The 14,510-nt window shown below is 34.5% G+C and overlaps 1 protein-coding gene across 3 annotated transcripts in view; it reads left to right on the top strand.

The window, feature by feature from the left end:
• Positions 1–14,510, top strand: part of LOC149958392 (uncharacterized) — a 48,409-nt gene that overhangs the window by 9,238 nt on the left and 24,661 nt on the right. Inside the window, exon 2 of one of the 3 annotated variants that reach the window (XM_090165809.1) lies at positions 1,223–1,323. The exons of 1 other annotated variant lie outside the window; for it this stretch is intronic. The gene's annotated coding sequence lies outside the window, so the exon portion shown is untranslated. Of the gene's footprint in view, positions 1–1,222; positions 1,337–14,510 lie in introns of all 3 variants that reach the window. One more of the 3 variants, XM_090165808.1, reaches the window with a different exon arrangement.

Here is a 14,510-nt window from a genome sequence, read left to right as displayed (position 1 = left end):
CGATTTTTTTATTAAAAAAATCAACAACCCTATCACTGTTTCAGTTTAAAGGGAATATAACCTGCAAAGCACGCTTTATGGAAGACCCCTTCGATTTTACAAATTTCCCTGAACAGTGGCGCCAAACATTTCTAAAGCCAAAGGTAGAAGCGGCGAGAGCTGCAAACGTTGGTGTTCCACACCAAAAACCGGAGGTTATATTCCCTTTAAATAGCTATTTTAAGTTGGGCGTTCTTCTGTAAACAGGTCGAGCCGTACGTTCTCAGTAACTTATACAGGTTCAGTGGTTTAACTGATAAAGTTCCAGTATTTTGAAATGTTACGAAACAATTGCTGGACTTTCATCGGCCTTACATGTTTCGTAATGGCTGGAAATCACGAATGTAAACTTGGTTTATATTTCGGACTAACATGGAAAAAACGTTTTAAATTATGCATCTCATCAGAAGCAAATCATAGATTTAAATAATGTATTCAAATAGCCCATTATATTATCATGTATTAAGGAAAATAGTTTTGGTTGCAATGCAAATTCAAAATCAGGCAAAACTTAATTACAGCCGTATCGAAATTTAATTAAGATTAACTATCAAAGGAAAACCCAGTTACGCTAATTTTAAATTTAATTAAGATTAAATTTTAATTTTAGTTTTGAGTTGCCACTTAATTATTTAATTAATAAATAAAATAAAGAATAAAAATAAATATTTAATTAATAATTCAGGAAAACCTGGAATTCCTTGGGAAAGTCCGAATTTAAATATGAGTCTAAAAATCAGGGAATTTTGAGGCAATTAAATTTAATTACTTAAGTATAGTTTAAAAATAAGAAATTTTGGCACAAAATAAGTCGTGGAAAATGTGCGAAGATGGTCAAGGAAAACCTGGAAAAGTTGCGGAATTTTAATCTGAATTTTTTTTAGCAACGTTGTAAATTTCATATAAAATTAACAATCCCGCCTAGAAGTATGCAAATTTTTTATTTACTTTTGTACATGGTTACGTTAATTTATTGTTTCTAAGACGTCATACGTAAACCCGGAAGAAATTGGTTGTAATTAACGGTTGCTTTCGACATCATCGTATTGTAATTTTCAATTACTTCCAATTTAAATGTCAAATGTTGTAAATGTAGAAATGATATTTAACCATTTCCTTTAAAGAAATGCTTATTTAAGTTTTGATCTTATGAGATGATTAAAACTGGTTTTTCTAATGGCAGAGCCAAGATGAAGTACAATTAAACACGGATCACAGATGATCTGAAGCGAGATCTCATCGGCAGTTCGGCTGCAGCGGTGTTTCGGTGACTCAGAGCTGAAGGTGTGTGTGTAAGGTAGGCGCACTTTCATTTTTTTTTCTTTTGCTTCTCATTGTGTACTGTCGTATTTGAAACAGTGCAACTACGTCGCCATCTGTCTTGAAATATCGCAAACGCATTTTCAAATAAATATTAAATAGTAGAACGAAAGACCCCTAGATGTCGCCGTGTATTGCTTTTATTCTTTTATATTACGTTAGGAAAATTATTTGACATCGTAATTAAGAAAATCCCGGTTTGAAACGTGTAGGAGTTAATCCTTGTAGTTTAATCTAAACGAATTAGTAGATCGTTGATACGGCTTTACCGTACAATATATTAACTTGCTAATTTAATTTGCAAACGCATTGGTACTATAGTTCCCGTAGTTTAGTCTAAAATAAGTTCTTTCGTTGATTCGACTTTACGGTGAAATATATAAACTTTGTAATTTAATTAATTAATTCCCCGTTTGTAACGCGTAGGAGCTAGTTCCTGTAGTCTTAAACAATTATCGTGTTTTCGGCTTTACCGCAAAATATATTTGCTTCCTAATTTAATATAAATCCCAGTTTGGAACGCGTAGTAGCTAATCCATGTAGTTTAGTTGACAGTAATTAGTTGATCGTTTATTCGGCTTTTCTATAAAATTTATTTACTTCCTAATTTAATATAATAAATTCCAGCTTGGAATGCGTAGAAGTTAGTACCTCAAGTTTAGTCTAAAGGAATTAACCCATCGTTGATTCGACTTTTCTCTAAAATATATAACCTTCGTAATTTTATAAATCCCAGTTTGGTACACATCGGAGCTAGTTCCTGTAGTTGAGTTTAAAAGAGTATCAACCGTGGTTTCGGCTTTACTGTAATATGTTAAATTCTTCATTTAATTAATTACCCGTTTTGGAACGCATCACAGATAAATCCTGTAGTTTAGTCTAAACGAATTAGTTAATCGTATAATCGGCTTCACCGTAAAATGTGTAATTTATAACGTGTAACATAAATTCCAACTAGTAGCCAGAAATTAATGGTTTTGAGTTTCAAAATTGTTCCAAAACATTAAGGTTTAGTCATCTTACGTATATTCATGTTGTTTAAACTATTTTACAATAGATTAGTTACTTTTTCGCTTTTGTTCTAATATAGCATTGCCCAATTACATTTTGGTCCATTCAATACTCTAAAATTGACCTGTTAACGGCACTATGTCTTTTCTAAACTCTGACTTAAGACTTTGCAAAATGTCAAAAACCAATGAAATGGGAGTTTTTGATTTTCGAGAAAATTTTATCAGAGTAAAAGACTATCTGGCATTACTAACGAAAGATCCATCAGTGAAAGGATTTCAATCTCTAACGAGGAAGAAGTAATGCTATACAAAGCCAGTAATTCTCCCGTAATTGTTTTCGCGCCAACTAAATTTAGCGTGTAATACGTCTTTTTTTCCCGAGTACGGGCGGTATCGCGACGTTCGGTTATTAGAGCTATTATGTTTTTAGGCAACAATGCTTTTCTCGCTTGTTATCTCGCAGGCATCTGCAGCGGCCGGCGTTTCATCTCCTCTTGCAATAGGACTATTGTCGCCTCTGCGGTGTACAAACATCGCGGTAGACAATGAATGAAGTAGTAGATGCCGAGCTTGCCACAGGAAATGGCGCCTGATAACGAACTGTGTGTACACTTGTTTCCCGAATACGCCGAAACTTTCCAATTTTATAACAATGGAATTGTATAAATAGTAAATTACTTATTATTTAATCGTGAAAATATACATTTCCGTAACTGGTGAAATATTTAATTTGTTTTGGTGGCTAGTTGCGTAAGTAAGGAAATTTACATAAATATCGTGTATGCATTTTATTTCTGATTGTTACCAGAAGTATATGTATATATATTTCCTATGGGAAAAGTATCCATCGTTGTAGGCTTTTTCAGTTTACGTAGAGCCACGTAGCGGTCAATGCGAGAAGTTCGTAAGCTGCTGGACTTTCGTCGTGGATTTTCTTTAGCTAAGCAGGCGATTTTCTTAAGCGCTCTGACTGGAAATCTGGAATTATGGAAAGCTAAATTGCGCGTTAAAGTGGGATACGCGACGAGACAAAACTAGCATTAGACGTGACTCAACGTTACCTATTAAATTCGATTTAAAGTGTGTCAAATTAACGCTTGTAATTTATTAAACCATTTTCCAAAATCTAAATCTACACGCGCTGTCTAATTAAAAATAACATCAATAATGCTATGAACTTAGACAATTTTTTTCGAAAATATCCAAAGAAACATTCCTTTTACCAATGACTCGTCTTTAGTCCGCCTGCACTACATATTTCCACTCCTATGTGTAATAGGTGCTACTATTATTCTTCTTAAATTTGCATCCCCAAATTCCTCGGTAAGTTACCTATCCCTTAACACGTTTGTCACAGGTCAGGGAAAAGTAAGGGACTTATAGATCTACAAAGTCAGGAAATTTTAAGAATTTGAGAAAAGCGTAATTTTAGAATTTGAGAAAAGTCGGGGAGTTTTAAGAAATTGAGAAAAGTCGGGGAGTTTTAAGAAATTGAGAAAAGTCGGGGAGTTTTAAGAAATTGAGAAAAGTCGGGGAGTTTTAAGAAATTGAGAAAAGTCGGGGAGTTTTAAGAAATTGAGAAAAGTCGGGGAGTTTTAAGAAATTGAGAAAAGTCGGGGAGTTTTAAGAAATTGAGAAAAGTCGGGGAGTTTTAAGAAATTGAGAAAAGTCGGGGAGTTTTAAGAAATTGAGAAAAGTCGGGGAGTTTTAAGAAATTGAGAAAAGTCGGGGAGTTTTAAGAAATTGAGAAAAGTCGGGGAGTTTTAAGAAATTGAGAAAAGTCGGGGAGTTTTAAGAAATTGAGAAAAGTCGGGGAGTTTTAAGAAATTGAGAAAAGTCGGGGAATCTTAAGAAATTGAGAAAAGTCGGGGAATCTTAAGAAATTGAGAAAAGTCGGGGAATCTTAAGAAATTGAGAAAAGTCGGGGAATCTTAAGAAATTGAGAAAAGTCGGGGAATTTAAACTATAACCTAGCCACCTACACTCAAAAGCTAAAGTAAAACGATTAAAATATCTTAAAATTAAAATATAAAGTTCCAATATGACAAATTTTGCCGTAAAAAATTTAATTTAAAATTCATTTAAGTGGCCGGGAAAACAAAGAATTTTAAACTGAAATTTCTGTAGCAACCCGGTTTAAGAAGACGAATCCAAGATAAATAAACACATATAAATAATAATTAACTAACCCGTGAAAAATGGACAACTTAAATTTCAAATAAACTGAACCAACAATTTATTATTTATGACGAATAGTTTGTATTTCGAAGGCTCAGAAAAACTGTCAAATTGGGAACAAATTTTAAACAGTGTCCTAAAGAGGTTAGACAAGCATTATTAATTCCAGACCCCTTATTAAAAACTTTTAAAACCATCAATTTAACGAAAACGAAAAGCGCGTAATAATTTAATTAAAATCAACCCAAGCGTTAACCTTAAACCCATCTTGTCAGTTACCCCACCGCAATTGTAGCAAAAAAAAATGGTACAAACTTAGCGAAAATATCATCTTTTGGTTCATACTTTTATTAATAAAAGCGAGCTAGTTTAGGGTGGGTGAAACCGTGACGAGTTCTGACAGGGCTACCGCTCGCATTGGACCGTCGGTAATTCGGCGCAGATGTTGCACGCGCTGGCTCGCCAAATTATCAATACTTATGAGTCAGAGCCCGGTGGGAGAATGAAAACACTAAGATTTTGTTTTAAGGCTATTAAATACCCGCCAGGGGTGACCTATGGCACTTTATTTCTCGCTAGTTTAGGCGCCTGTGGGTGGCTGCAGAATCTGGGTGAAAGTTAGACAGGGCTGGGGGGAAATGTATTCCCTGTGCGTCCTTGCCGTGAACGGGGGGGGGGGGGTGTAGGGGTCGCTAGTATCGGAATGTTGCGTCAGTGGGTTCCTTTTGGTCACTGATAAAAATTCCAAAGAGTGGGCTGCTGGTTTCAACCCACGTGCTTTCGTACTTCAAATTTGCGTGTCGTTGTTTGAAAATTATGATCTAAATACTGCTTGCGTTTCGTGCTATTATTAACGTTACGTTCAATTAAATTGGTCGTGCAGATTTCGACTTTTGACTAGTATTTAGTTGAATTTAAAAAAATTAAAGCGCTTGTTAGTAGCAAATTAAAATAAAACGTTTAGTTAACTCTAAAGCTAACATTTTTCGTGGGTCCCGCTTTACCGTATTTAGTTGGATTTAGAGCAATATAATCCTTTGTTAATAGCAATTTACAATAAAACGTTTAGTTAAGTCTAACGATTGTTGCTTCGCGTATTCCGCTGTACCGTACGATTTCGTTTTTTTTCATAAATCCATAATCAATGCGGTTTGCAAGATAGCAGTCTTTCCAAAAAGTGAGTCAGCGCCGCGAGTGGCAGATAAATGAAGTTTAATTGCCCCTCAAATATGTCAATTTATCTGAGCAAAAGATGGTCAAGATTAATATTTTAAAGTAGTGTAGCGAAACAAATTGAGGAACAATGCAAAAAGGGAACACGGGCCTATGCATTGACTTAGCTATACCACTAAATGTGTACGAAAATTATTCGATTAAAATATTTGTAGCTAAGCCTCGGTCATTTAAACGACCTTTCTTAAGCTTCGGTTCACTAAACCTCGGCTGAAAATGTATAAGTCCTTTTAAAATTATAGAGACAAAACATTTACAACAGAGGGAACTACATCTTCCATTTCTGGCGTATTGAATTCATTGGTTGGCACGTCTAATATTTGGATAACTTATAAATAACCTCCCTTTTAATATAAGTCTACGCTTTAAAGCGATTGTATTTTCGCGTCGCGAGTCCGCCTTTACCTCCGAGCTGCAATATCTTACGGGAGAGACAATTGGATTTACAACAATGTTACGTCGATAGGGGGGTTTGCGAGCTAAGGAGATATCAGTCATGACTCAGTCCCTAAAACTCGTGTTAGCATACGGTCGTCTTTTGAGTCAGCAGCGCGGTCGTAACTTGGAATGGCGGAGGGTTCCCGAGTGCCAGCGCTCCCTGGGGGTGGCAGCCGGAGACATTATTACGGGCTTTCGCGTTCCGACGCTTGATTCGGGTTTTGTGTATCGGTATTTGGCCTATGTTTGAGAGGGGGAGTACCGCTTCACGGACATCTCAGACCATCGGCAGTCAGAACCAGATCGCGATGACTCATCGAGTTCTAGCTGTCTCTCTCTCTCTCTCTTGGATGACTGAAACGTCGATCACAATTTATATTTATTATGCCATCAATGTTGTTGGGCCATATCGATAATTTAGCGTACAGTGTTTGAGTCGCTTACCTCTACCAAGGTAAATAAACACTTGGAAATAATTAATGGTAACGTGAGTTTGTAATCTCTCTCTTGAAGAGTAAGAGGCCATTTTCAACAAAAGCCCCCCCCCTTGCTAAATTTGTATAAAGGAAACATTGGGAATGAAGTAGGACTCGCGACGAAATAACAAAGACAAATAGACTAAACTAAACAGCGTATATAATATACGGGGATAATATTTTACAATAAAATGAAAAATAATAAAAATATAGCCGTAGGGGTTGTTGTTTGCCGAGTGAAAAGCGTACATTTAGGCTGTTTGAAACTAAAGTGGTACCTCGGATGAGAGCTCATTTCCCGCCCACAACTTCTATATTTTCAATGTGTTCCTATATATAACTCACTATAATTAACACTATTTTCCTAATTTTTTCTATATTTGTGGAATTTTTCGGGCTTTAACTGTGACAATTATGTCTTTTAATATCAAAATCTACATAATTTGAAATAATTTTATAAACATTATAATTTTCGCTCGCGTAACCAATTATTAAACCAAATTCCATTGGATGAATTTTAACTCAGGGCTCGTACACGACCTCGAAAACCTGGAAAAATTAGGGAATTTGAATTTTTTCCCAAAATGTCAGGGAAAAGTCAGTGAATTTTAAAATGATCCAAGAAAGTAAGATAATTTTAAAATGACCCAAAAAATATTCGGCAAATAAATTTTTGAAAGATGTATTAAAACTACCTAATCAAAATTTTTAAGATTGTACCTTAAAACATTAATTTATTCTACAAAAATGGTCCGGCAAAATTTGGCAAATTGGTCAGGGAAAACCTGGAAATGTCAGGGAATTTAATTCCGGAAATTTTGTACGAACCCTGTAACTTCATAAGTACTTTTCTTGTAATTTTTATGTAATTTATCTAATATTTTCCTTTTCTTTGTCAAAAATATCTCTTTAAATCGACTAAAAATTTCCCATAATACTTTTCCAATCACACCTATGTAAAAAGTAAAAATTATATTTTCTAAGCATATTTACTTATGAGGCATATTTTGTTGTGTAATTGTTTTTAGAAAGTTGGTATGTATTTTTCAGTCATAATTTGTTCTTTCAAAAACGTATTTGGCAAAATCAACGGGATCCTGCGAATAACATTGGCATTATAGGCAGGTAGATAATGGCGTTAAACTTAGCTACTGAAAACGGTTTCAATGATAGTACATTGAAAATAAATAAAATTAGTCGGTACGGCATGTTTCTAATTTTGTAATAAAGTGGGATACACGACGATGGCGTTTTAAGAATGGACTACAGTTCTATGGTTTTTAGCCATTGTTCAGGGTTGCCACGGTACCTGGAATTCCTGGAAAAGTCTGGGTATTTGAATATGGGTATAAAAATCAGGGAAAAGTCAGGGAATTTAATTTCGGTGGCAAATAGGAAACTTTTACTAAAATATAGGTTAAAAATTACAAAATAAGTCAGGGAAAATCTGGAAAAGTCAGGGAATTTGAATGTGGAAAAGATGTGGCAACCCCGTTGTTATAGTATCGTCCATTCAATTTGTTTAGTTCTTCGCGTACCCTTGTGTATCGCAATAAAAGCGAAAAAATGGTTTATCCGTTAGGAACTTACCCGGGTTTACAACAAGTTTATCGCGATTTAAAATCATTGATTTAAATCACGTATCAATGTATGTATGAAAATGTACAAAAGTTGGTTATTTAGAAATATCAATTCAGAGAAGATGTATTTAAATTTCATAATTAACAGGCGATTGCATAAATTGCCAGGTATACTGGGTATAATTTCTTTCGGGAACACATTTGAGCGCCACCAAACGGTAGAAACCTTTAAAAAATAGTAATGGGGTTATAAAAATGTTTAGACTTTTAGACTAGAACACGTTTTTAACCTAGGCTTAGTGAAACAGCCCTAATATGTTTTGACAACGGCCAACTCCATCGCGGAAGGGCGTTATGAAAGTTGGCAGTGCTTTGAAGAATTTCGGGGAACAATTTAACAAGTTAGCTAATACCAAAACAATTTATGTTAACGCCTATTAGTAATTCATTTTAATAAAGATTAATTTAAACTATAGTTTACGTTATAGCTGCAGTCAAAGTATTTATCAATTTGTCCAGAAAAAACAGGCCTAACACCTAAAAAATGGAAAACCCTGTTTACAAAATCTTGAAAACGAAATCTCCAAATCAGTTTCGGATTTCTGAAATCACTTCGGGATTCTAAATCCCGTATACAAAATCTGTAAATGTCAGACCCCTCGATTCCGCAAGCTCCAAGTGAGGAAAATTATCCTCAAAAGGAGTTAACTTGCACATTCACGGTGGATCCACGAATTTCATGTTTCTTCCACTAGTTTTAATTGGCGCTAACTACGTTAGAAACAAATCGCGTAGTTTGTATTAGCAGACGATTTTTCCATTTAGTGCGTACCCCTTTAAACAGGGCTTATACAGACCTTGGAAAACTGGAAATTATCAAGGAAATAGTGTTTTGACCGAAAAGTCAGGGAAAGTTACGAGGGCTCAGAAAGTTTGCCTTAAAAAGTAGAAATTTACATCTACAGGGTTTTCTTTATTAAATGTTTGACTTTATTACTATTCATATAATATATTCATATGGAACCAATTTGGTTTAAATGCCAATCATGAAATGAGTAACCCTATTCATCTTCGTGAATAGGTTAAGTTAGCAATATCATGGACAGTTACCGCTGCACTCACATTATTAATCATTTTGTTGAGACAAAAAGGCGCGAAACGCTAAAAATCAATTGAAATAAAAAACCCCGATTTTAAATCATTAGAAAATTCGATCTAAATCAATAGAAAAGTCGATTTAAATCAATAGAAAAGTCGATTTAAATCAATAGAAAAGTCGATTTAAATCAATAGAAAAGTCGATTTAAATCAATAGAAAAGTCGATTTAAATCAATAGAAAAGTCGATTTAAATCAATAGAAAAGTCGATTTAAATCAATAGAAAAGTCGATTTAAATCAATAGAAAAGTCGATTTAAATTAGTAGAAAAGTCGATTTAAATTAGTAGAAAAGTCGATTTAAATTAGTAGAAAATTCGTTCTAAATCATTCGAAAATTCGATCTAAATTAGTAGAAAATTCGATCTAAATTAGTTGAAAATTCGATCTAAATTAGTTGAAAATTCAATTAAAAAATGATGGTAGAAATATTGTAGAGATTCGAGTTACTGTAAAATAAATCATGAAATGAGTAACCCTATTCATCTTCGTGAATAGGTTAAGTTAGCAATATCATGGACAGTTACCGCTGCACTCACATTATTAATCATTTTGTTGAGACAAAAAGGCGCGAAACGCTAAAAATCAATTGAAATAAAAAACCCCGATTTTAAATCATTAAAAAATTCGATCTAAATCAATAGAAAAGTCGATCTAAATCAATAGAAAAGTCGATCTAAATCAATAGAAAAGTCGATTTAAATCAATAGAAAAGTCGATTTAAATCAATAGAAAAGTCGATTTAAATCAATAGAAAAGTCGATTTAAATCAATAGAAAAGTCGATTTAAATCAATAGAAAAGTCGATTTAAATCAATAGAAAAGTCGATTTAAATCAATAGAAAAGTCGATTTAAATCAATAGAAAAGTCGATTTAAATTAGTAGAAAAGTCGATTTAAATTAGTAGAAAAGTCGATTTAAATTAGTAGAAAATTCGTTCTAAATCATTCGAAAATTCGATCTAAATTAGTAGAAAATTCGATCTAAATTAGTTGAAAATTCGATCTAAATTAGTTGAAAATTCGATCTAAATTAGTTGAAAATTCTATTAAAAAATGATGGTAGAAATATTGTAGAGATTCGAGTTACTGTAAAATTATCATTTAAAATCAACCTTTGTACGCCATCTACAGATTCGTTGCTGAATCACTATTTAGCAGACGATAGCTCCAAGAAAGTCGCTAGCCTGGCAAATAAATAGTTCGGCAAAGAGTTTAGAGATGGCATTATGTTCGCGGTGGCCGCGTGACAGTTGCCATGACAGAGTGGGATCGGCTTGATATTATCTAATAAAGAAATAATAAACACTTAATTGACCCAAATTGAGACCCACGAACAGGAACACGGATAAACAGAAACTACGGCCTCAAATTCGAAATTGCCCAAGTTATATTTAAGATAGCTTTTCCCTTTTGCAACTGAGTGGAAATATCTCATTCTGAAGTGTAGAAAATATAAATAAATGGTTAGATTCTTTATCTGAAAATTGTATGCAATAGTTAAGTCTCAGCTGAAAAGTGTAGCTTAGTTTTATTTCTCATTTGAAAAGTGTAGCTTAGTTTTATTTCTCATTTGAAAAGTGTAGCTTAGTTTGATTTCTCATTTGAAAAGTGTAGCTTAGTTTGATTTCTCAGCTGAAAAGTGTAGCTTAGTTTTATTTCTCATTTGAAAAGTGTAGCTTAGTTTGATTTCTCCTCTGAAAAGTGTAGCTTAGTTTGATTTCTCCTCTGAAAAGTGTAGCTTAGTTTTATTTATCATTTGAAAAGTGTAGCTTAGTTTTAGTTTTATTTATCATTTGAAAAGTGTAGCTTAGTTTTATTTCTCATTTGAAAAGTGTAGCTTAGTTTGATTTCTCCTCTGAAAAGTGTAGCTTAGTTTGATTTCTCCTCTGAAAAGTGTAGCTTAGTTTTATTTATCATTTGAAAAGTGTAGCTTAGTTTTAGTTTTATTTATCATTTGAAAAGTGTAGCTTAGTTTGATTTCTCATTTGAAGTGTAGCTTAGTTTTATTTATCATTTGAAAAGTGTAGCTTAGTTTTATTTATCATTTGAAAAGTGTAGCTTAGTTTGATTTCTCATCTGGAAAGTGTAGCTTAGTTTTATTTATCATCTGAAAAGTGTAGCTTAGTTTTATTTCTCATCTGAAAAGTGTAGCTTAGTTTTATTTCTCATTTGAAAAGTTTAGCTTAGTTTGATTTCTCAGCTGAAAAGTGTAGCCCGTAGTTTGATTTCTCAGCTGAAAAGTGTTGCCAATAGTTTAATTTCTTAGCTAAAAGTGTTGCCAATAGTTTAATTTCTTAGCTGAAAAGTGTAGCCAGTAGTTTAATGTCTCAGCTGAAAAGTGTAGCCCATAAGCAGATCTGAGTTCTACAGTATTTTCAGAAATAAAACAAAAAAAAATATTTTCCCACGCTACAAAAAGCTCTTTGTTTCCATATCGGCGAATCCCTGGTGTCAAAAATACGCATGGACTTCTTTTTTGTACGCTGGCGTCATCTATCGGCGCCAGCGTTATTTAATATTTGTTTGGCAGTGTCTTGGCCCGGCGAAATTCCATTACGATATTCGCTTCGACGGAATGACGTTACTCCGAGCAAAACGGGCTAAGCAATAGACAGGCTACGTTGTCCCTACCTCCAATCAATCTTCGCATCTACGGAGCGCTATTTGCGGCGCTGCCAAGTGCTTTAGGCGACACGTGCCGCTTTGATAAAGTATCTTCGGCACGTCCGATTAATCCAGTTTCCATTTGCTCGCTTCAACTATGCATTCGCGTTATGATCTTCATTAGATAATTTTACCGCCGAATTGCTACTCCCAATACGCTTCACGTCACGTCACCTTCATTCTTATACCAGAAGTATATGATACGTCTCATTGGATAAGTATCCTTCTAGACCATAAATATTTAATCATAAGTACCCAAGGCACTACCTTAGGCCTAAGTCATCAAGCGACTTTTAGAGCCACTAATTCATGCCACGCGAGCCAACAGCTCCCTACACTCACTATTACCGTTAACCTCGACAATCAGATCGCATAGCTCGCGCAGGGGTCAATAGATTATAGGATACTCAATGACCTTGAACCATGTCCTCAAGGTCATTCAAAATCTATCTCGAGAACCGTTGGGCTTACAGATTAGATTCCAATTGGAACATTTTATGTCCAAGTGTCTCTGAACCGATGAAAATTGGCCAATAGGAAGCCAAGAAAATGATCAGCTAGGCTTTTACCCAAGGCACCACCTTTGCAAAGCTTCCAGAGTACCTATAATTCCCCTAAATTCCTATATTTTCAAGTTGTTTCTATTTTTCTAAAACTGTACCTATAAATCCGTATAATTTTAAAAATTGTTATTCGGTAGCCGCTGAAACGCTTATGGGAAATTTAGTAAACACCTTAACTTATAGGAAATCTTTAAAAAAATCATTTAGCGGGGCTCTTATTTGACCATAATGATGTATATTAACTCTAGGACTGGGGTTAGCACTTATTTCCGTGGTTGCTATAAGCGGCGTTATGGCATTCTTATGGAATTTTATTTTACAAAATAAGAACGAAAAACTAATTTTTTTTTATTTTGAAACACGTTTTAAGGAAATATTGAAGCAACATTAAATGTGATAGAAAAAAATAAAGTTTTAAAGTATTTGACCAAAGTCAAATTCTTTAAAACTTTATTATAATTATAATGGTTTTTATGGGAAAGATATTCCTGTTTAATCCTATTTTTTCACCTATTAATTTCTATACTTCCAATCATTTTAAAATAATAATCGCTGTGAGCCGTGCCTCAACGCAGAAGGAGTGGTTCCGAGTTTTCAACCCGTGCAGGCTCGGAGCAGATTTCATTGAGTGTAAATTTCACGCCAAACCGTGGATTTTTACACCGCGTGGTTCAAATCGATGGGAAATGTCAGGGCATTCGATTGTCGACATAAAGTCAGGGAAATATCAGGGCATTCGATTGTCGACATAAAGTCAGGGAAATATCAGGGCATTCGATTGTCGACATAAAGTCAGGGAAATATCAGGGCATTCGATTGTTGACATAAAGTCAGGGAAATATCAGGGCATTCGATTGTCGACATAAAGTCAGGGAAATATCAGGGCATTCGATTGTCGACATAAAGTCAGGGAAATATCAGGGCATTCGATTGTCGACATAAAGTCAGGGAAATGTCAGGGCATTCGATTGTCGACATAAAAGTCAGGGAAATTCCAATTTTTTGTAAAAATCAGGGAAATTTATTAGGGTTCAGAAATGTTCCCTAATGAATAGAGTGTTGTCGTATGATACGATTTTGAAAACTTGTAACGTCACAGCTGTAGTGTTAATAGTGGCCGCCATGACAGTTACCTTTTTTTATCAATAGGCAAATCACAATGGTGACGTCGCAGGGTTTCAGATGACAACACTCTATACAAATTTACACCAATAAGTTTTTCTTATTAAAGATTTGACTTTACTACTTCTTTTATAATATAATATTGAACCAATTTAACAATCATGAAATGAGTTATTCTATAAATCGTTATTTTATTTGATGCTATCTTGCACCTGGAAAAATCAGGGAAATTTCCGTGAGAAAACCTAGATATATCAGGGAAATCGGATTGCCAATAGCCGTATGAACCCTGAATAAGCTCCTTCACCCTTAAAACAAATCAAATCAGTTCTTTATCTCATTGGTTCCCTAAAACTAATTACTGTCTTGATAATACCTTGTTCTAAGTAGACTCTTCCCAAAAATGTATAATTCGCTAATAACTGGTCTCTTGGGGCCCATAATATTTTTCTGAGGGCCTGAGGCCCGTTGTACCTCTACGTCTTCCCTGTCGGCAATGTTAGCCACTAGATCAGTTTTCAATTTATTTAGGTTTTCCCCCCTAAAGGTTGTGTCCCCCACAATTAAAATAGACTACCCCGGTCCAATTGCGGCATTGCTAGCTGTACCATAAGTAACGGCAGATCAAACGATTTAGTCTAAACCACTGCACAATTTGTGTGGTATATCTGTACGCTAAACTTACTGTTAGTAAACTGTTATCTCTCAATATTCCGCGTTTGAA

The sequence above is a fragment of the Leiobunum rupestre genome, chromosome 2 (assembly GCF_980474605.1).
Source record: "Leiobunum rupestre chromosome 2, qqLeiRupe1.1.hap1, whole genome shotgun sequence".
NCBI classification, from domain to species: Eukaryota; Metazoa; Arthropoda; class Arachnida; order Opiliones; family Sclerosomatidae; genus Leiobunum; species Leiobunum rupestre.
Note: the sequence above shows the minus strand (reverse complement) of the source record. Positions and strands in the feature narration are given on the sequence as shown.